Source organism: Somniosus microcephalus, chromosome 26, assembly GCF_052327205.1.
Source record: "Somniosus microcephalus isolate GS21.2 chromosome 26, FLI_Smic_1.0, whole genome shotgun sequence".
Lineage (NCBI taxonomy): Eukaryota > Metazoa > Chordata > Chondrichthyes > Squaliformes > Somniosidae > Somniosus > Somniosus microcephalus.
In genome coordinates, this window is record NC_141012.1 from 31354161 (window position 1) to 31376219 (window position 22059).

The following is a 22059-nucleotide window of genomic DNA, read 5'->3' on the forward strand; positions in this document are numbered from 1 at the left end:
CATATATTTGACAGGTCTATCTGTCAAGTGTATGAAGGGAGATTCTCTTCTTTGATTTGGCTCCCCATGGCCCACGTGATCCCAGGGACGCTTGCGAACTGCCTGCGCCCCTGGGATACCTGGGCCCTGTGCATTTCGTCATGGAGAGGCCCAGGAACGGAAGTGTCTGCACCTCGGGAGCCCTCAGGTAAGTGCGTAGATTTTTTCCAGATCGGAGGCCTCCGCAAGCGGGAAGCCTCCGATCGGAAAATACGGGCCAGTATCTAATCCCACATTCTCAGCCAGTCCCTCAGACTAATTGTGAATAAATGTTCCCCTTTATTGCTTGTAAATCATAAAATAAAACATAATTCATGTACCTTTTTATATTGCGAATGAATGTGACATAGACCTGCAGCTTTGGCCAGGCTCATTTCTATGGCACGCCCTGTTCTAAAGCATGGCTTCCCACCTCTGTAAGGAAATCTCTCCAAATCACTTTAGAGCATAGAGCCCTGTCATGATGTCAGGAGAGGCACTGAAGACATTTGGAAGCCTACTATTACAAAGGCTTGCAAATAAGTTTCACAGTATGTGAAGTCCAAATTCTTTAACTATTATTGCAAACGAACACAACTTGCAAATTGAAGCAGAAGTTAACTTTCTGGTATTAATGGATATGGGGCAAAGGCGGGTATATGGAGTTAGGTCACAGACCAGCCGTGATCTCACTGAGTGGTGGGAATGGGTCCGAGGGGCTGGATGGCCTCCTCCTGTTCCTATGCTCCCCTATGGTGAAGTGGCAGCGGGAATGTGCAGCTGCTGACACCAAAGAAAAGGACTGAAACATCAGCTTGTGGAGGCATTGTTATACGCCATACAAAACGACAATCCTGCAGCTGGCATCTCCCTCTCGCTCATGCCCACGCGTTTACCACTCGCCATTCAAGGCCACTGAGCTTCCTACTTGCTTCCCCACCAAATGCTAACTCTTCCCCTTCCCATGTGTTGCTATAGACTGATTAGATAACGACACACGTGTTACTGTCAGAAATGTATTTGTAAAATTCTTGCATACTTTCTTCTTCTCAGGAATGGTACAGTTTGTAGAATAAGGAGAGTAGAATTAGCTTGGTCATTCCTGCTGTTGAAAGACCTGAATCATTCAGGATTTTGTTATTTGAAAATTATGGGCTCACATGCGGAATAAACTTAATCTTCCATTCATCCATTCGCTGTATCCATTTGGCTCAAAGCTTTAATTCTAGGTAGGCTCACAGGCTTAATAGCAAACGTTTTGTCTATTTAATACTTTTAAAATACATATTGTTAATCAATATAACTAATGGTAAATATTCTATGGTCAAATTGGAAGAATGTATTATTTAGAAAGGTCGCTGCAGCCCTTAAAGGAGCAGTGCAACTTGTTTGGCAGTGTTTATGCCAGAATCAATAAGTGGTGATATTGCACCACTAACAGTTTCTAATTAATCAGTATTTTTAATGTCGAATTTAATTTCAAAGAGTAGCACTCCTGCCACACTGCTATTGTGTAAGAGCAGTACTTGGAATGTGAGCAGACTGAGCCGTACATCACCACCCACCAAGCCTTTTATCCATAGCAACCAGTGTTACAATGATAAATGAAGCAGGCTCAGTATTGCAGCTATTGTTCCAGAATGAAGGCAGAACCACAGGTGCATTTGGCACAATATTTAAAACGTTGTAGTTTCAGAAATATATTCTACATTAAAAAATATAAGCCATGCTGTTCTATTGAAGGGCTCAAATATATATATAAAAAGTTTATTGTAGAAAATTATGTAACATTTTGCTGTCTTTTCGAACTTGGCTTTTCAGATGAGTTAAAAATGTGGTCTAATTTTCATAAATGCATTTGCAAACCACAGGATAAAAATGAGTAGAACTTTTTTTGTCAGACAGAAATCAATGCTCACAACATTGAAGTAGAAAACAGTGCAGCGAACAGATAATCAAAGGGAATGCTGCATAGGGTCTCATTTCAGCCTCATCAAGTTCAAATAGACTTTGATAAGACAGTGGCTCATACTTACTGCCGAGTAAGTTATGCACACTGTGGTCTTTCTTGTAGCTATCTGCACACTTTCTGTAAAAGAAGAAAATGGACTGCTTCAATCAAAGGCGATCTGCCATTAATAGTTTTTATTCTAGCTATGGGGCTAGATTGAGAGGATAAGAAGGGCCTATTTCCCCTAGCAGAGAGGTCAATAATCAGGAACATAGATTTAAAGTAATTGGTAGAAGGATTAGAGGGGAGTTGAGAAGAACTTCTTTTCACCCAGAGGGTGGTGAAGGTCTGGAACTCACTGCCTGAAAGGGTGGTAGAGGCAGAAACCCTCATCACATTTAAAAAGTACTTCGATATGCACTTGAAGTGCCGTAACCTACAAGGCTATGGACCAAAGGGGAAAAATTGAGTCGCGCCCTCCTTGGGGTGCTAACTTCGCCGGGATGCTACTTTTAGCTCTCCGAAAAGATTAACGCCCCCGCGGCCGAAATTCATCAGAAGCGCCCCAAGAAGGAAGCGGGGCGCTACTGGAAGCACCCCACCTCCATCTTGGGGTGCTGCGAAGGAATATCATGGTGCTTCTTAAAGGGGAGGTGCCTAGAGCAGCGCGACCCGGGGCCCAGCTGGGCCACCAGGGATAGGAGTGCCGGCAAAAGAGCCCAGCACTCAAGCGCAGCCGGCACTCCGGGGGGGGGGGGGGGAGGTGGGGGTGCTGGTCAGGAGGCCTGGGACGGCAACGGGGCAGGTGCTGGCAGGCGTCCAGCAACAACAATGGCCGCCCAGCACTTCGCCTTTAATTAGCGCCACCCCGGCCGCAGGTAGGCCCCCCCGACCCCGTTGGACATAGCGTCCAGTGGTAAGTCAGGGGGCGCTACCGAAGATCGCAGCCGGGGTGTGAGTGGGGCGCTGCGCACAGCAATGACATCATCGCCGGTGGCACAGCACCGTGGGGCGCTAACAGTTACCGCCGCCGCTAACCTCCCGCTGAATTTCACGGGAGGTGTTGGCGGTGCCACGCCCGGGCGCTAGTTGTTTTGCGCCCCATTAGCACCCTCTTAGGGCACTAACGGGAGGCGCAAAGCAACCGAATTTTTAGGCCCAAGTGTTGGAAAGTGGGATTAGGATGGATAGCACTTTTTCAGCTGATACAGACACAATGGGCCGAATGGCCTCCTTCTGCATTGTAAATTTCTATAATTCTATGATTCTAAACCATCAAAGCTCCTGCTTTACTTTTCTTTGCTTCTTCCCACTTATGTTTTATGCCAGACAGCAGTATTTGGAGTTCAGAGAAGGAATCACAAAAATGTCTTTCATTAGATTTGTTACTGCAATATTCACTGGGGCCTATAAAAATATTTGGGGGGTTCACTGTTTCATATATGCAGTGCGAGTATAGCTGAAGTCTTGTTAATATTCTTGGGCCTAGAAATTCAGTTGCGTTCGCCAGCCGTTAGCGCCATAAGAGGAGTAGATTTCAAGCGCTAGGCACTTAGCGCCCGGGCACAGGCCGATCTGCGCCTACGCCCAACTTCAGTTGACATTTAGCGCCGGCGCAAAGTGTTTGCGCCCGCTCAGCTGCGCGCGCAGCTTATGACGTCATTTCGTCGTGCAACGCTGTTTGTGCGCCCCAAACCGGAACTTCAGTGGTGCCCGCCCAATGTGGGCGTGGCGCTGTTAAGAACTGTGAAGTGGAACGCAGCAGAGGCCCTGCGGGCCTTGGGGAGCGCTAATTAAAGGGCACTCAGACTGGACTATAAAGGCCAGCCATTTTGCTGCAATGACTTTAGTGCTTTGGATTTCTGGACAGAGACCAAGGAACAGACCTTACTGATTTGGGACAACATAGGAGAGGTATTTTTGGCTTCTGGCCAGAGCTTGGAAATTTGACTCATTGTGATTTCACTGTTTGCAAGTATATTATGGGGGCTGCATGGGGTTCCAACCCTCAGTTCCAGCATTATGTGCGAAGGGCTCGCAGACGCTGTGTGAGAGGGGCAGCCATGCCTAGATGCAGAGGGGCCATCAGGCGTCGGCAACGTAGGCCTTACCCACTCAGGGAATACCGGCAGCAGGTGTCCTATCTCACCATGACTGCCGCGCATTGTGTGAAGAGGCTGCGCTTCAGAAGGGAGGTGGTTGCAGAGATCTGCCAGCTGCTTCACAGAGATCTGCGCCCACAGCTGATGTGCAGGACATCTCTGTCGGTGGAAGTGAAGGTCACGGTGGCTCTGAACTTTTATGCAAGCGGCTCCTTCCAAGCCGCTGCTGGGGACATAGCGAACATCTCCCAGTTCGCCGTGCATCGCTGGATCCGGCAGGTCACCGATGCCCTTTTCGCAAGGAGACACCAATTCATCTCCTTCCCCATGACCCTAGAGAGGCAGGAGCAGCGTGCAGTCGGATTTGCCAGGATCGCCGACTTCCCCATGGTGCAGGGCGCCATTGACTGCACGCATGTGGCTATGCGGGCACCTATCAACAATGCCGAGGATTACCGCAACCGGAAGGGCTACCATTCCCTCAATGTACAGCTGGTGTGTGACCACAGGCAGCGCATCCTAGCTGTCAATGCCCACTTTCCAGGAAGCAGCCACGATGCATTTATCCTGCGCCAGACTACTGTGGCTGACATGTTCCAGGTACAGCCTCCCCCAAGGGGATGGCTTATCGGGGACAAGGGCTACCCTTTGTGTACATGGCTCATGACCCCGCTCCGCGCGCCCAGGACCCCTGCTGAGGAGGCATACAACGAAAGCCATCAAGCCACAAGGAACATCATAGAGCAAACGATTGGCGTCCTCAAGCAACGGTTCCGCTGCCTGGATCGTTCCGGCAGATCTCTACAGTATTCGCCGGATAGAGTCTCCCAGTTCGTCGTCGTTTGCTGCATGCTGCACAACCTGGCTGTCCGCAGGACTCAGGCACTGCCACCTCACGTTGGACCACCACCTCAGGAGGATGAGCAGGAGGACCATGAGGAGGAGGAGGAGGAGGAGGAGGAGTACCAGCCCAGGAGGGAGCCACAAGGTCCAAGGGCCGTCCGCCGGCGGCTTATTGAACGACACTTCTAGGCCCCCTCTCAGGGAATGGCTTGTGGCAATGAACGCACCTGAATGCAGCCGCTCCGCAAGCCCTCAGCCGGTTAACGCAACAACCACTTGAAACATGACACATGGACAAGCTGAATAAATAAAAAGCTTTATTTAACAAACTCAGGGCCCTTCCCACATGAAACACAAAAACAGACAACACCCCCAAAAAACAGTCAAAAACATATCTCACTCCCACAACCTGGGGAGGAATAACAAAACTTGTCCATCCAATTGGCCTTCATCCTCGGCCTTACCAAGACAAACCCCCCCATACAGAACACAAACACCCCCATCTAAAAAAACATTTGCCATCATCTTCGGCCTTACCAAAATAAACCCCCCCCATACAGAACACAAACACCCCCATCTAAAAAAACATTTGGCAACACACTCTACTTGGTGTGCCGAGAGGGCGAGTCCTTGTGCAGGCTTCTCCGGCCCCTGCCCGACCTGCTGCTCCGCCTCAACCTGGGCCCTGTGGGTGTTGCAAGGCTGGGGGAAGGCTCCTGAGGGGCACAAAGCGTGATGGCAGATGCCCTTGGGGGTCGGCCTAGACGAGGTCCGGCCCTGGAGGGGCCGGCTGCTGACTGCTGCAGCTGTGGCTGGGCAGCATCAGTCTCTCCAGCAGCTCGTCACAGCTTTGCTGGGGGAGTGGCAGTGGCGGCTGCAGCAATGGGGGCAAGCTGGCTGATGCCAGGCGCTCGCTGGTTGCCAGAGACACTGGCACTCGGCCGGGCTGGCACTGCAGCAAGCGCAGTAATCTGGTGAAGGCCAGACCGCTGTGCTGCAGCAGCGCAGCGGGTGCCCTGGCGATGCGTCCGTGACACAGCGAGTGTGGCAGAAGTGAGTGCCCGTACTGCCCTGGTCTGTGCCCGCATCAGACCAGCCAGTGTCTGCACGGCACCACTCATGAACTCTCGACTCGCGTCCTGTGCTGCCGCGAGTTGTTCGACACCCCTGGCCTGTGAGTCCCTGAAACCGGTCACACTATGAGCCAGGGACTCAATGGCCTGAGGCAACTGTCCCACAACCTCCATGAACTCGGTGTGGCGCCGCTCCGAATCCGCGGACATTTGATCAAGGAGGCGCACCTCCTGGGCGAGGACCGTCTCCGGACTGGAGGCCGGACTCTCCCTCTGGGGAGAAGGCCGCCGAGCTGGCCGACCCTTCCCGCGTGGCTGCACGCCACTGGGCCCAGCAACTGCCCTCCCCTGCAACACTTCCCCCCTCTGGGGAGAAGGCAGCCGTGCTGCCCGACCCTTCCCGCGTGGCTGCACACCACTGGGCCCAGCAACTGCCCTCCCCTGCAACACTTCCCCCCTCTGGGGAGAAGGCAGCCGTGCTGCCCGACCCTTCCCACGTGGCTGCATGCCACTGGGCACAGGAGCTACACCCCCCTGCAACACTTCCCCCTGGCTCTCCTCCAGGCAAGACGTGTCCCCTCCATTGCCATCCCCTGGCGCGGATGAGGGTTCCCCCGATGTGCCGTCTTCCTCTTGGTCCTCGTCGTCCTCCTCTTCCGAGGGACTGACACTCGCGGCTTCAGGGACCTCCTCCTCACCAGCTGAAAGCAGGAAGGCGCAAGAGTAGCTTTAGAGTGAGGACAGGGCGTCAGCGAGGGAGGCATGAGTGGTGGCATTATGCGCATTGGTGGGACAGTGGCAAAGGATGTAGATCTGAAGCGCAAGGGGAACGAGAGAGGTCCAAACGGCCATGTCCTTACCATTGGGGCCCAGCACAGGGTCGGCATCTCCAATAGCAACGGGGCCAATCACCCGGGCACACATGAGTCGAGCCACGCGCTCCTCCAGGTCACTGAGCTCCTGGAACTGGACACGGCCTCCCCCGGTGACAGTCCGGCTCTTCAGATTCTGCGCCAGCTTGGCCTGCAAGAGAAAGGACGGCCTCTAAGTACAGTGTGGTGCCCTGTTGTTGTGTGCACTGCCTCCCATGGTCGAATAGCTTGGCCAGTGTGTCAAGTGCAGAAAGTGCTACTGATGATCATGCCAGTGCCATAGCTGCTGGAGGAGGGCTGGCCATTAGGCCTTTGAGGTCCCTTTGCCCATAATGTGAGGTGCACATGCAAGGATGAGGAGGACACTGGAAAGGGTACTCACCCTGACCAACCGAGTGAGGTCGTTGAACTTCTTGCGGCATTGGTCACCAGTCCTGGGGACATCGCTGTTGGCTGTGACCCTCTGGGCGATTTCCCTCCAGGCTCTCCTGTACAGCCTCTTGGGAGCCTTCTTGCCACTGTCCGGGCACAAGATATCTCTTCTCTTCTCCAAACCCCTAAGCAGTACCCTCAAAGCATGCTCTGAGAAGCGCTGCGCTCGTTCACGGGCCTTCTGCATGGCTTCAGGCGCTATTTGGGTCCAGCAGCAGTGTTCAGGCCTAGCTGGAGGGCTGCAGTATCCAGGGTGTGGCAGCAGATCAAGTCGACCCTTCCCCCTTTAAGAGCTGGCCGGCGTCAGGGTGTCTGCTGTCAATTAAAACATGACCGCACCTGCGCTGCGCCCGGCCTTGGCGTTATCACTCTGCACCGCCGGCTTAGCGCCTAAAGATAGGGGTGCAACGCCAGTTTCAGCGCTCGCCCAAACTCCTTGGCCAAAGCTACTGAATATCGGCGAAGTGGCCTCCACTTTCCGGCGGGCGCTAACTTTAGCGCCCGCCCGAATTTACCGCCCCAAAAGTGGCTATACTGAATTTCTAGGCCTTGATGTTGTTCACCAGTTTTGCTCAGAGCTGTCGCAGGCGTGTGTAGATTAAAAGAGATGTTTATACAGCGGGTGCAGCAATAGATGAGACATTAACTATCGGTTATGTACCAGCTTTACTGCACATTTTGTGTCAGTGCGAAGGAGTCTCGGCTTTTTATTCACACAAACTGTGCAGCTTAACTTGGACTTGCGATTACCCAAATGTGAATGCAGGCAGGCAGAAAGACAGCCACCTATAGTGGGGGGGGTAATTGGATGCCACTTCAGGGTCACACCTGCAGCAGTATAACTACAATTAGTGCGAAGCAAAATAAAAAAATCTTAGAGCTGGGAACATTGTAGAAATTACATTCTTATTTCTTTTATAAATGTACAAGAAGCACACATGCAAGGAGCTGCTTCCCTGGCCAGGAAGTGATGAAGGACCCAGCAACAGTACTCAGGTCTGCTTCCCCCACATCACTCTGAGCAGGTATTCCCATCTACGCAGGTTCTTCCATCTTTTGTTATTCATTCACGGACTACGGGCGTTGCTGGCAAGGCCAGCATTTATTGCCCATCCCTAATTGCCTTGCTAGGCCATTCACGGGGCTGGTAAGAGTTAACCACATTGCTGTGGGTCTGGAGTCACATATAGGCCAGACCGGGTAAGGACAGCAGATTTCCTTCCCTAAAGGACATTAGTGAGCCAGATGGGTTTTTGTGACAATCTGATAGTTTCATAGTTACCATTACTGATGCTAGCTTTTTAATACTAGAATTATTTAATTGAAGAATTCCCCAGCTGCCATGTATGGGATTTGAACTCATGTCGTACCTGGATTATTAGTCCAGGCCTAGCTAGGATTACTAGCCCAGTGACATTACCACTATGCTACCGTTCCCACAAGGCAGTAACTGTTATGTAATAGCAAAGGATGGGAAGAGGACAATAATCAATAAGAATGAAGGGGCGTGATGATCCACCTGATCTGCTTAGCTGCTACCATTTTTTGAACTAACTAATTCTTACTATTTTGATTAAAGTAGCGAGCCTATTTAGAAGAATCATAAAATTCATTTCTTTTCCGCAATTTAACCTGATTTCTTTCATAAGATCTCTGTCACTTATGAGATACACTGCATTTTACTCTCTTATGTTACGCCTCACATGCTCACGGTTCTGCTGAGGGTGACATACTGATTTGCAGTACATAAGAACAGACCACCCACCATATTTTATGAAGGATATTATTCAAATTGGTATCATAGCTATCAATCTCTGAAACCAGCTTTAATTGCCTAAAACTGTGCTGCCTCTCGGGCCCTGAAAATACAGCATAATCTATCATCGCCTCTCAAACATGTCCAACTCACTGCATCTTTCCGAAACTACACGGAGATATTAGCAAAAAAAATTGGCATTTTATGAATCAGGACATACAACGTCACTTTTTAAATGTCAGTGCCTGTCAAAGCAGTGATCTAATGCATGTGGAGACGAGCCTCCAAACTAGGGCTGCCTGTCTCCATGTCACTGAATTGACATCCAGGCAATTTTCACCACTCAGGTAATGTTCTGCCTACTGGAGGCAGTTAGACAACAGAACATTCATTTTCAGTCCTGTGCAGACATGCTGCCGTCTGCCAAAAATATTGTCACCCAACAAAAGAGTGACACTGAAAAATCAGACATTCTGCCAACCAATTTACTGGCTGCTATCTATCATTTGTCATTGCATTTGATGTTGGGTGCTAATGGGAGAATCGCAACCAATGGAAATAGCGCAGCTAGAGGCTGCTATTTTGCTACGATTCCCCTGAGGGTAGGCGCTTGAAAGTAAGAACCACTTAAAAAATGATGATGTGGACTGTGAAGAATAAAAACTGTTTGTTAATATATTTAAGATTTCATTTTTGGAAAGTGGGCTGAGAGCCATGTTCAAAAATTAAAAGGAGTCCTTGAAAATAAGATTCAGGAGTTTCAGATGCCATCGTAACCCTTAAAATTGTATAACCTCCTAACAAACTCCTAACCATGTAATTGTATAATATAATTTTCTCTTAATGCAATACAACCTGGAATTTATGCTTTGATATTATCATACAAACCATTAACACCTTTGATTCCAATTTCCCTGTTTGTTATTTAATGGAGGGAGTAACCCAGTTATTTTTAATGGATTAACGTTTGTGTTAAAATAGCAGACAATAGTTTAGCCATTAAGCATTTATATAAAATAACAGAAAATGCTGGAAACGCTCAGCAGGTCAGGCAGCATCTGTGGAGAGAGAAACAGAGTTAACGGGCTGGATTTTGCCGGTGCTCAGAGTGCGGGTTTGGAGGCGGGTCCGCTGTCAAAATAGCAAATATTGACAGCGGGTAGGAAACCTGCTGTCAACCCGCCTCCAAACAATTTTCCCAGATATCGGGTCCCCGATTTGCGAATGGACCCGATACCTAGCGGCGGGAAGAAGATTAAAGGCAATTGCCTGCCTATTAACAGGTAGTTGTCAGTAGTTGACAGGCTATTTTAAAATTTTGACGCTTCTGGCTCGGGCTTCCCAACATCCGGACACCAGGCCAGGTAAGTTTGGCATGTTGTGAGTCTGCTGTAATGTTTCTGGATTGATGACAGCTGCAGAAGTGGCGTGAAGGATCCAATGTTGCACATGGTGAGTCTCAGAGGAAAGAAAATGTTGGGAACTGCATTTTTAAAACATTTACACTTTTCTTTAGGTTACAAGTTTTTAAATCCATGTCCAGTGCCACCTCATTGGGAGACCTCACTCATCAGTGACAGATTGCTTCTGTCACCTCACCTGCAGCTGCCATCTGTTCCAGCCTATGGAGGGAGTCATTGGAGAGCCTGGGTGCAAGAGGTCACCCTTGTGCAGTGATTGTTGTAATGATCAGTAACCTGTCATTCTGGAATGGTACACTAGGTGGTGCTGTATGTATATAAAAGTGGGCTACCCAGGATGCACTAGGCTACCCACAAGGCAGCAGTCAAGATGGAGGCCTCGACAGATACTGTACCTAGTCCACATGTGCTCAATAAAGTGTCTAGCAAAAGCTAGCTGTTCTTAATAAAAACGACTAGTTATTAATGAACATAACATGGTACCAGGATTGGTAAGATCTGCTGAATATTGTACAATGCGACATGGAGAATTTGAAGCCACCAGAGCGTTTGAAACTCACAGGAAATATCGACTACAATTGGCAGACTTTTAAACAACAATTCGAACTCTACATTGCTGCCATCGGGTATGGTACAAAGCCAGACGCAAGGAAAATAGCATTGCTGCTCACGGTTGCAGGCCCACAGGCGATAGAGGTATTTAATACATTTGTATTTAATCCAGAGGAGAACAGAGGAAAATTAGACGATGTGCTAAAGAAGTTTGATACACATTGTTCTCCCAAAAAGAATGAAACCTATGAGAGGTACATCTTCTGTTCTCGGACACAGCAGCAAAATGAGACTTTTGATAGCTTTGTAACTGATCTGAAACTGAAAGCACAGACATGTAATTTCTCTAAGCTGAAAGCATCCATGATTCGTGACCAGATTGTGTTTAGTATTCATGATAAAAAAGTCTGGGAACGTCTGTTGAGAGAAACCGAACTAACATTGGAAATTGCTGTGAAAATATGCCAAGCCAGCGAGCTCGCTCGAAAGCACGCAAAGACTTTAAGTGAAATCAATAATGATGCGATTGTAATGAGTGATAATGCTGCTGTCGGTGCTGTGTCCTACAAGGGGAAGAAATGTGGGCAGAACAGAAATGAAAAGCAATCGGAGGATGAAATTTTTAATTGTAAACGCTGTGGTTACAAACACCAGTTAAGACAATGCCCAGCGTTTGGAAACATGTGCACAAAGTGTAATGGAAAGAATCACTTTGCCAAACAATGCTTTTCAAAAGTAAAAACAAAGAAAGGGCAACGAGTTAATGTGATTGAGGACACTGATTTAAGTGAGACATTTTTTGTACGAATGGTGTCATGTGACAATGTCAAAAATGATACAGAAAATGTGCAGCCCTCAGATATGGACAATGCTGAACATAAAATTAATGCAGTAAAAGAGGACAAATGGATGATCCCACTGCAGATAAATGGAGCATTAGTTACATTGAAACTGGACACTGGGGCAAAAGCAAACTTAATCAGTATGAGTGACATTAAAAACATGAAAGAAAAGCCCAAAATACAGAAAAAGTCAGTACTACTGAAGGATTATAATGCACAGAAAATAGATAGCTTAGGTGTATGCAGACTTAAAGTGACAGTCAAAGACAAAGTGCATCATCTCATGTTTTCTGTTGTGGCTGAAGGACTTGATTCACTACTGGGTGACAAAGCTTGTGAGGACTTAGAACTGGTCAAGAGAGTATACCGTATAAACTGTGCCATAAGCAGACCAGATGACTCAGTGGATTCTGTAGTAAATAATTTCCAGGATGTGTTCAAAGGATTTGGAGTTCTACCATTCACTTACAAGATCCAGCTAAAGGAGGATGCTCAGCCAGTGGTACATGCTCCACGAAGAGTTCCAGCACCCCTGCGTGACCGGCTCAAGAATGAACTGGACAGAATGACCACGCTAGGAGTCATCAGGAAAGTCGAAGAGCCAACAGACTGGGTTAACTCCATGGTTTGTGTAAAGAAAAAGAACAATGATCTAAGAATATACATGGATCCAAAGGACTTAAATGCAAACATAAAACGTGAACACTACCAGATTCTCAAGCGAGAAGAAATCACCAGTGAAATGTCAGGTGCCAGATACTTTACAAAGCTCAATGCCTCACAAGGATTTTGGCAACTAAAACTGGATGAAGAGAGCACCAAATACTGTACCTTCAACACACCATTTGGCAGGTATTGTTTCCTCAGAATGCCTTTCGGTATAATATCTGCATCTGAAATCTTTCATAGAGCGATGGAACACATAATTGAGGGTCTGGAAGGAGTTTGGGTCTATGTTAATGACATCATCATCTGGGGCTCCACACTGAAAGAACACAATGAGAGACTGACTAAAGTGCTACAGAGCATATGCCGGAATGGACTGAAGCGCAAGAAAGCCAAGTGTCAGTTTGGCGTCCAGGAAGTCACTTTCCTAGGAGATAATCTATCTGGTAAAGGAATAGAGCCAGATATGGAAAAAGTAAACGCCATACTCAAAATGCCCCGACCCACTGACAAAAAAGGAGTGCTACGCATCATGGGGATGATAAACTTCATTGGAAAGTTCATTCCTAACTTGTCAACCAAGACAGCCTGTATGCGAGACCTGTTACATAAAACAAATGAGTTCGCATGGACAGAAAGACATGAACAAGAGTGGATAAACCTCAAAACAGTGCTGACAACCACACCTGTACTCACCTTCTTTGACCCAACAAAAAGAATCAAAGTGTCAACGGATGCATCAAAAGATGGCCTAGGTGTGGTCTTGCTACAAGCAGAGGGTGAAGATTGGAATCCTGTTGCCTATGCCTCCAGGTCTATGACTGATACTGAGTGTCGATATGCCCAGATTGAAAAGGAATGTCTAGGCTTGGTAGTTGGACTAGAAAAGTTTCATGGCTACATATATGGACTTCCCACCTTCACAGTTGAGACAGACCACAGCCCATTGGTTGCCATCATAAAAAAGAACCTGAATGAGATGTCTCCAAGGATTCAACGACTCATGATGAAGCTGGAAAGATATGACTTTGAACTGATCTACACACCAGGAAAATACATAGTGTTAGCAGATGCACTGTCCCGAGCACCCACAATGAGTCATGTGAGCTCTACTGAAGAAGATGTGGATGTTCATGTGAGTATGGTCACTGCTGCGCTGCCCGTGTCAGACACAAAATCAAAGCAAATAGCAGAAGAAACAGTAAAAGATACAGTATTACAAACAGTAATAGAGAACATTCATCATGGTTGGCCAAAAGGTTCCTGTCCAAAATATTTTCACATAAGGTCAGAATTGAGTGTCGCAAGTGGACTATTACTAAAACAGAACAGAATAGTCATTCCACAGGCTCTACGTCAAGACATGCTCAAAAGGATTCATGAGGGACACCTCGGAATTGAAAAATGCAAAAGTAGAGCAAGAAACACTGTTTATTGGCCTGGCATAAATAAGGACATTGAGAACATGATAGGCAAATGTGAGACATGTCAGAAACACCAAAACAAACAAGCAAAGGAACCAATGATAGTAGTTGACATACCAACAGCACCATGGCAAAAGGTTGGTATGGACCTTTTTCATTTAAATGGTAAAGACTATCTAATAGTGATTGACTACTATTCTAACTATCCTGAGATGGCACTGCTCTCAAGCACCACAGCAAGCAGTGTCATAATGCATGTGAAATCCATCTTCGCCAGACATGGAACTCCCAGGATTGCCGTTAGCGACAATGGTCCGTGCTTCAACTGTAAGGAGTGGCAACAGTTTGCAGCACATTATGACTTTCAACACATCACATCCAGTCCTTTGTATGCTCAGTCGAATGGTAAGGCAGAGAAAGGTGTTCAAGTTCTCAAGCAGCTACTGAAGAAAGCGATAGAAAGCAAGTCTGATCCTTATCTCACCCTGCTGAGCTACCGAGCCTCACCTTTAGACTCTGGTTCTTCACTTGCTGAACTCCTAATGGGTCGCAAGTTGCGTACCACACTACCCTGCTGTGCAAAAGAAAAGCAGAGTAAGGAACTGAGACAGAGACTTCAACTGTTAAAGCTGAAACAGAAATCATACTATGACAAGTCATCCAAAACTCTGAAACCATTGACAAGGGATGATGTTGTCAGGATTGAGGATCCAGATGCATGGAACAGGAAAGCTACAGTTCTTGAGGAAGTAGGACCAAGGTCATACACTGTTAGAACTGAGGAAGGACAGATTCTCAGGAGGAACCGCCGTTCCCTCCTAAAAACACAAGAGACTATCGAAGAGCAAATCGATGACAATGCCGCAACTGAATCTTGTCACTCACCACCAAAACAATCTAACACAAATACACATACAGGCTCTCATGAAAACACATCAGACTTACCTGTGCTGAGAAGATCCACACGTGAAGTAAAAAAGCCTGATAGACTTAATCTTTGAGTACAAAGAAAACTACATTGAAAATGTATTGACTGTTGAAGATGTTTATGTTGTTATTGATTGATATTGATTGATACTGACTTTGTTTAACCTCAAAGAAAGGGGATGTAATGATCAGTAACCTGTCATTCTGGAATGGTACACTAGGTGGTGCTGTATGTATATAAGAGTGGGCTACCCAGGATGCACTAGGCTACCCACAAGGTAGCAGTCAAGATGGAGGCCTCTACAGATACTGTACCTAGTCCACATGTGCTCAATAAAGTGTCTAGCAAAAGCTAGCTGTTCTTAATAAAAATGACTAGTTATTAATGAACATAACAATTGTCAGTGTTTTCAGCACCTCAATGCTGTCAAACACTGAGAAATCAACTGTCAAATTAAAATTGTGTGTGGTCCCTTTAAGGAAACCGGCAGATGACGCATCATCAAATGACATCATCTGACCCACTTCCTCTTAATTGGCCAGCAAGCCCGCAGGGCGGGTTTAACAAGGTCAATCAAGGTAAAATCACATCTGTGGGCCGGATGCAGTTGGGGGTGGGACTGGAAGCTGGAATCCACCTGACTCGCACCCAACCCGCCTCCATTGATAAAATCACGGCCAACGGTTCAGGTCTGTAACCCTTCGTCAGAACGGGAAAAAGTTAGCGGTGTAGCAGGTTTTAAGCAGGTGCAGAGGCAGGGAAAGGGGGAGGGGAAGAAAGAACAAAAGGGACGGTCTGTGATAGGGTGGAAGCCAGGAGTGGTTAAATGCTGCAAATGGGGATGGCAGAATCATCAACAGCTGCTGCCTGAAAAGGTAGGGGCAGAGGTTATAGTCCGAAATTGTTGAACTCAATGTTGAGTCCAGAAGGCTGTAAAGTGCCAAATCGATGTATGATATTGCACAGGTTGGGTCAGTTTCTGACTTCCAGCAATGAGTCTCACCCATCAGAAGCACATATCGGAAATTCAGGCATGAACTGTACATGAGCACTGCACATGATTTTCTGACCATTAATTTAAATGCTCGGAAAATCTTGCATAGAATGTTTCCAAATTTCTGTTACTGCTGGGGGACAAGGATCACCCCCCCGCCCCCCACCCCCGCGCCCCCCCTACACACACACATCCCCCTCGCCACCAGAAGTGTGAGGTTGGAAATTTATCCTTTATAATGTTTTGCAAAGTGGGAAATTTGGTCTATTTGCATCATATGACAGGAACAAAAGAGAGACAACCACGGTGATTAGAGGACTTAGTTGTGCTACACCATGTGGGAGGAAGGGAAAATATAAGAGGATTACTTGCTGCAATCTGTTGGCAATAAATACATTATGTTGTGTGGTTTGCATGGCTCTCAGTGAGTATTTTTTGATTACGATTCACTGTCACACATTTCTGCAATTCATAACGATCGTCATGCTTTCCCACAATCACAGCCAACAAGACATTTCAATCTTTAAAAAAAGCATGCTCACTGGTTTTTAAAATGAGTTACAATGGAAACTGTTAGAAGGTTTCACATTTCAGCTTTTCTTGCTTACTTCTTTCTCAAAGGTGAGGAGTTGCGGACAATGTACCAGTGTACCAAGTCAAGCTGGAGGACAGAAAAGAGCAAGAAAAAACTGAGGGGCTCAGCAATTCAATGCACCATGTGGTTCAATATTGAGTCTTCATCCAGAGCAGGAAGTTCCCAGGGTTAATCTCTGGTCTGTACCGGGTTTAACTGCTCTCACCCAGGTTAGTGGCAGTGCTATATTTAACCTTAATGTCCCAGGGCTGAGGAGGGACAAATAATTAGAGTCCTTGCTGCTGATCACTATCTGGTAACCACATATGGCAATCTAGAAAACCAGCAAGATCGGACCAACCAGACCCCCAATCTGACCCCCAAGATGATGGCTATTCACATGAAACCCAGCCAATTGGTGTGTTTGTGGTAACTCCTTGTGGAAAGTGTATGCCTGGGCAATGGATGAGACAGAATCAGGTTGCGATATTTCCATCGTCAATTGCTAAGATGAGGCTAGAAGTGGGAGAGAGGGACAATCACATGGGCTCATTCTCTTTCTCTGGTGATTCACCTGATCTCTCAGCCAGGGATAGTGCAGGAAACAAAGACCCAAGAAGAGCAGATGGGGAATAAGCTCCTTATGAAGCGATTGTCGAAAACCCTTTATAAAAAACACAGGAAGTAAAATTTTCAGGTTATAGTAAGAAGTTTGGAGAATTGAATGTGTTTGTGTGTGTTTCAGATATATTACAATGAGGAACAGAATGTGTCTAAAATATTTACCGTAATATAATTTAAGACACAAACCCCCTTTTCATTGGACTGTAGGGTTTAAATTTTGAAAGAATAATAAATCAAACCCACATATATTCTTTATTGATTTCAGAGTTTTCATAGACTCTGAAGTATTTAAATGAATAAAACCAAAGGCTATTTAATAAGTTCTACAGAAGTTAGGCATTTCCTTTTATAGGGTTACATAAAACATAGAAACATAGAAGATAGGAGCAGGAGTAGGCCATTCGGCCCTTCGAGCCTGCTCCGCCATTCAACGAGATCATGGCTGATCATCCAAACCCTAGCACCTGGTCCCTACACCGACAGCCATCCCACCCAAGCCCTATCCCCGTAACCCCACGTATTTAATCCCCCCCTAACACTAAAGGTCAATTTTTTTATCATGGCCAATCAACCTAACCCGCACATCTTTGGACTTTATCTTTACATATTAGTTTATAACATTTCAACAATATATTCTAAGATACTAATATATATATTGTTTTTGTGATGCTAAAAAGTCATTAAAGCAGTGGCCTGAAACTTTAAAAACAGTTTAACTGGCACAGCCATAGGTACATGGAATATTAAAATGTGAGCAGGTACCCTGAAATTCTGTACTCTGAGAGTTCCAGATGCTGCCTGGGCTGTCCAGCTGTTGTGCTAATCAAAGGCAATGAGCGTTCCCACAGAGGGAAAGGGAAAAGCTAGCAGGTGTTCATCTCAGACCTGGGTCTATTTCCAACTCCGTAACATCACCTGACTCTGCCCCTGCCATAGCTCATCCGCTGCTGAAACCCTCATCCATGCCTTTGTTACCACCAGACTTGACTATTCCAATGCACCCCTGGTTGGCCTCCCACGTTCTACCCTCCGTAAACTTGAGGTCGTCCAGAACTCTGCTCAACGTGTCCTAACTCAAACCAAGTCCCATTCACCCATCAACCCTGTGCTCGCTGACCTACATTGGCTCCCGGTTAAGCTACATCTCGATTTTAAAATTCTCATTCTTGTTTATAAATCCCTCCAGGCCTCGCCCCTCCCTATCTCTGTAATCTCCTCCAGCCCTACAACCCTCCAAGATATCTGCGCTCCTCCAATTCTGGCCTTTTGAGCATCCCCGATTTTAATTGCTCCACCATTGGCAGCCGTGCCTTCAGCTGCCAAGGCCCTAAGCTCTGAAATTCACTCCCTAACCATCTCCGCCTCTCTACCTCTCTACCTCTCTTTTCTCCTTTAAGATGCTCCTTAAAACCTACTTCTTTGACCAAGCTTTTTTGTCATATGGCCTAATCTATCCTTATGTGGCTCATGTCAAATTGTGAAGCGCCTTAGGATCTTTTACTATGTTAAAGGCACTATATAAATACAAGTTGTTGTTGTTGTTGTTGCATCAAAAGCACCTTAATGACTAAGATTGGGAACTCATCATAGGGGAAGATCGCCTCTCTGCACTATAGCTAACAAAATTGTAAAGCTGTTTACAGACAGGAGCTTGTGGAGATCTGAGACGGGGTTGCTCATCAGTCCTCTCCATTCCTCAGCATAGGGGATCTTTAATTCATATTATTCGTTTTACTTTAATAAGTTATTTTGCATTTCCCCTTTCCCCCTACTTTTCAATCCTGTGCATCATTTCCTGGTGAAGGGGGCAGGCACATGACCAGGTCCTGGGCATTGCCACTGCTGCGCAACAACCTGATGCTCGGGGGGGGGTGGAACTGTGACACAAGGTGATGCCCCTCTGCTATTTCACTCCCTAGATATGCCAAGGCACCAGCCTTGACTCTGCACCTCCCTATAGTTATTGCAAAGATTGGGAGCTGATCATAGGGGAAGGTTTCCTCTCCATGCTCCATATTTAACAAAATGTTAAGACTGTTTATTAAATTCATTACACATAGCACACAGAAAATCTTCTCGTCCCTCATATGGGGACTCATGGCTTGAATTTACAAGCTACAGAAGATGTTGGCACACCGATACTCTGCATATGACAGTGCACTTGAGGAAATAGCTGAAACGTTCACTTTCAGTTCCGTGCACCATTTGTTTGTCTGCGTAATTTTGGACCATTGCTTTGTGCAAACAAAACGCTGCACTGGATGTAATGAAGCTGAAGCATACGAAGGTGGAATTATCTTGCTGGTTACTAGTGGGAGAAGAGCAGATGCAATGAGTGATCTGTCTCACAGAGATAAACGCAAGCAAACTCAATCCTGGAAGCAACAGTGAGGGAGGATTACACTAAATGTTGTACCTTTTAATTCTAGACATGTTGCTAAATCTGACGTAAGGCAGTTAATTTTGTTTCAGTTGATGCACTGCAGCAACTCGCCAAGGCTTCTTCGGCAGCACCCCCCAAACCCGTGACCTCTACCACCTGGAAGGACAAGGGCAGCAGGCGCATGGGAACACCAGCACCTCCAAATTCCCTCCAAGTCACACACCATCCTGACTTGGAAGTATATCGCCGATCCTTCATCGTCGCTGGGTCAAAATCCTGGAACTTCCTCCTTAACAGCACTGTGGGAGTACCTTCACCACACGGACTGCAGCGGTTCAAGAAGGCGGCTCACCACCACCTTCTCAAGGGCAACTAGGGATGGGCAATAAATGCTGGCCTTGCCAGCGACGCCCACATCCCATAAACGAATTTTAAAAAAAATTATTTAACCCTTTCATTAGAATGTATTCCTAAATTTCCTGTAATTCGAGTTAATGTTGATTAAATCAATGAAAAATACCTGGAATTGTATAAAGAGATTCATTTTAAAGAAATATAAAGAGCAAATGCTGGTAATGTTTCTGCTGTTCGTTTAATCTCTCCTGCCTTCCACTCTATCACAGACCTTCCCTATTGTTCTTTCTTCCCCTCCCCCCTCTCCCTGCCTCTGTACTTGCTTAAAACCTGTTACATCTTGTTGTGTATGTAACCGTTTACCTTTAAGGGAACTATAGAATGTGACCGTTCGCCTTTAAGAGCACTACTTCAGGGTGGCACTATTTATTGGCTCATGTATACTGTAATACCGATAGTGACCACACCAGTATATAAGGGTTGTGATACGTTAACTAGGGCAGAAATCGCCCAGACCTCTGAATAGTAAAGACCTGTTTTGTTTGTACTCCTAAAGTCTCTGAAGTTATTTACTGCACAACTTACAGACTTTACAATGGCGACGAGGCCGATCGTACCCTGCGGCAACAGTAGTTCCTAAGCAACTAAGGAGCGTCGAAGTGAGGCACCCGCCCTCGTCGTTCTGCTGGGTGAAAACTCGAGGCTGCAGCGATAGCAAAGAGGAAGATTTTGGCATTGAAAACTTCCATCTGCAACAGGCACTGACGGTCCCTTCTGCCACAGTGAGGAGCGAGCCGATCGACAAGAGAGGCAAGGCTGCCACGGACTGTGAGTAAGGGAACAGTAAAAGAAAATAAGGAAGGACTATTGAATGAGTCACTCCAGCAATGTGAACCGACTACACCACAGAGACTGAATCTATGAACTGTTTTCCACAGAGACTGAATCTGTGATCTGTTTTGACATGAAGATATATATGTTATTATGTTATGTTAAACATGAAGTTATATGACGTTGACTCCATCGAGAGTATATCTGTAAATTGTTATATGACGTTGACTCCATCGAGAGTATATCTGCAACCTGTTTATATAAATTGAAGATTGTATGTTTAACGGGATTCTGTAAGTAATAAGCTAGGAAGGGAGGAGTGTTGTGTATGTAACCGTTTACCTTTAAGGGAACTATAGAATGTGACCGTTCGCCTTTAAGAGCACTACTTCAGGGTGGCACTATTTATTGGCTCATGTATACTGTAATACCGATAGTGACCACACCAGTATATAAGGGTTGTGATACGTTAACTAGGGCAGAAATCGCCCAGACCTCTGAATAGTAAAGACCTGTTTTGTTTGTACTCCTAAAGTCTCTGAAGTTATTTACTGCACAACTTACAGACTTTACACATCTCTAACATTTTCCAGTTCTGACGAAATGTCATCGACCTGAAACGTTAACTCTATTTCTCTCTCCACAGATGCTGCCTGACCTGCTGAGCATTTCCAGCATTTTCTGTTTATATTTCAGATTTCCAGCATCCGCAGTATTTTGCCTTTCATTTTAAAGAGACTGGGGGTCATTTTAACTTTGGCCGGTAGCATAAAGCAGGCGATATCAATATTGGCCTCCCATTATACGCCCTTCATTGACCAATTGACTTCCATTGTTGTATAACGGGCAGCTAATTTGACCACCCACTTTACACCATCGCCCAAAGGTAACATTACCCCCAGTGATACTGTTATTAAAATGATGGCATTGAACATAAATGAAAATGAGATAGGTGATTTAGAAGCATCCCTCCCGGATCTAAAATTTTGCAGGTACACTTGTAAAACCCTAGTCACTCAGCAGAACCCTGGTGGGTGGGCAGTTAAAATCGCCCTGGCTCTTACCTGTCCAAAAGCCACCATGATCGCAACATCTGCAATTTTAACCTGCTCTCCTGAACCGGCAGCAAGGATACCCGCCCGGAGCCAACAGGGTCCTTCTTTACATATGCATGTTGTGGTCCAATGACATCATTGAGACCCGACTGTAATTTTAACTCAGGCCTGAGCGGGGAATCCACCTGGAGTTAAAATTGGGGTAGGAAATAGTAGAATATATGGGAGAAAATGGTGTCAAAATACTGCTAAAGCTCAGGCCTTCAGCCGACGTGGTTTGGTTAAGTCTCTGCTCTGGCTGTAAGGAAGGGGCTCTCATTGGAATCAACAGCTTGTCCAGCAGATTCATCAAAGTGCTTCTATA